The sequence below is a fragment of the Carassius auratus genome, unplaced genomic scaffold (genome assembly GCF_003368295.1).
Source record: "Carassius auratus strain Wakin unplaced genomic scaffold, ASM336829v1 scaf_tig00006293, whole genome shotgun sequence".
Taxonomy (NCBI): Eukaryota; Metazoa; Chordata; class Actinopteri; order Cypriniformes; family Cyprinidae; genus Carassius; species Carassius auratus.
In genome coordinates this window covers 14,629-17,066 of record NW_020523747.1, presented here as the reverse complement: position 1 = coordinate 17,066, position 2,438 = coordinate 14,629, and positions in this window count along the sequence as shown.

Here is a 2,438-nt window from a genome sequence, read left to right as displayed (position 1 = left end):
TTCATGCATACTGAGTTTTTTACACTGTTAAAGAGTTGGATTCCCATGCTAAACATGGACAAAGTTTCAAAAATTATGTTGTACGTTTGAAGGAGTATTTTTGTTCCCAAAATACTCCTTCCGGTTTGTCACAAGTTTCGGAAAGTTTTTTTTTCGAGTATGGCTCTGTGTGACGTTAGATGGAGCGGAATTTCCTTATATGGGTCCTAAGGCACTTCTGCCGGAAGAGCGAGCTCCCGTATAGCGAGGCTGAGCAGCACAGACATTTCACTGATCAGAGCGATCCACTGATCAGAGCGAGAGCGTCGCGAAAAGTCACAAAAGAAGTGTGTTTTTGGTTGCCAGGGCAAGACAACCCTGCACAGATTACCAAAAAAAAACAGCATTAAGGGACCAGTGGATGGAGTTTATTTTTACAGAGCATCAACGGAGTTGTGCAAGTGTTTTTGTTTGTTCCCTGCATTTCGAAGATGCTTGTTCACAAGGCCCAGTTTGACGACGGATTTGCATATCATTTATTTCTTAAGGATGATGCAATCCCAAGGAAAAAGGGTCACGATCGTGCGTTGGAACCGCAGGTGGTGAGTAAAACTGCTTCAAATATCTCTGCCTCCTTGTTAGTGCGTCCCCTCCCATGCCAGAGACCCGGGTTCGAGCCCCGCTCGGAGCGAGTCGTTGCTGCTGCTGCTCTCGTTCAGTTTCAGCCTCTGGATCTGATTCTGGATCATAAATAAACGGCTGAATCTGACTGTAAGCCATGGTTTGTTTTGGATGATGGGTTTTCCCTCACGGTAATGTCACAGCTTCCACATGCTCTCAACGCAAAAGCCTACTGGCGCTCGTGGTTCTTTAGCTCCGCCCACACTTCACGCCTACAGACTATCTTTCTCTTATGAATATAATAAAACTAAAGACTTTTTGGATTTATGAAGGATGCAGTACTACTCTATATGTACTCAAGATAAACAGGATATTGAGTGAAAACGAGCATTTCACCCCCCCCCCCCCCCCCTTTAAGACAAAGACTTAATTTTATTAATAATAATAATAAATAATTTCTTGAAGTGAACTCTGAAATGATACTCTAAATAATAAACTAAAACTGCCAGTAGGTGGTAGTAAATGTCTTAATGATTAAGTCATCGAGTCATTTATTCATCTGTTTGATTCCTTCAAATTGCTGATTTATTTAGGAGTGAAGTAAATGGATCTAAATGAATGGTTCATTGAATCATTCATTGAGGCTTGTTTGATTTGAAGCAGGTCGTCACCATCAGGCTGATCGGTGTGTGACATTAAAGTACCGCAAGAGCTTTAGAGAGCAGATGACTTCTTTTGCTTTTGAATCCTCTTGTGGTACTTTGATGTCATACAATGATATGTCAGTGGTTCACCGTTCCAAATGGTTCACCAAATTCATTCAAAACGTGGATTAAGAAATGAAATGTCACCGTGGGTTGCTCGGAGATGAACAGTTCTGATTTGCCTTAATATTTTGGTTGGCAAAATTGAGCAAAACAAACAACATTGTGTCTAAAATAACACAATATTAACTTCATGAGCTGTTGTATAAAAATCGAAACGAGGTGCAGTTGTTTTCATATCACTGTATTTCTGAAGGAAGACTGCCTTTAGAAAATTTACGGTGTAATTTTCATTTCATCTTGTATGTTATATGCCTGATAAAGCAGCGTTTTTAAGCAGAGCACTGCTTTGTGTAGCCGTTACTGATGAAACCTCTATTTCTCCCACTTTAATGCACTTCCTGCTTTAGAATTTAGGCAGAGAATGAATTTGCATTTTCAATAAGTCCTTCTGATTTATGCAGCAATCATATTTTACTTGTTATCAAAAATAATGTACTCAAGAGGGACTTTGCTGTTGTTATTGATTCTAATTGGAAGTCTACCAGAAGTTAAGTTAGGGCCACAAAAGCATGCATGCACAATAATATATATATTTTTTTGTTTGTTTGTTTTTTGTGTTGTTGCTGTTGAAACCATCTATAAATACAAATAATGTGCGCAAATATTAGTGAATGAGATCAAATATCTGTTTGCATTGATTTTTCAGCATCATAACTCATATGCATAACTCAAACAGAAACATTACAAACTAACTAAAGTTTAGAAACTGAAATAACAATCAACCACCCCTTTAACAAAAGTTCAGTGAATTTTATTTTATTATTATTATTATTTAATTTTTTTGTAAAAAGGGACCACTGTCAATACTGTAGTATTGTATGAAGCACAGCTCACACAGAAGTCACTTTCAAACCAAGCAGCTGTGCTTGGGTCAGTGCAAGCATGTGGCCTTGAACATAAGAACAGTCTGTCTGTCTTTTTTGCCATCATGTGTATGGATTGAAATGATTGGTTTTCACCTGTGATATTTCATTAAGCAAAGCTAAATATGACCACAAGAATTAATTATAC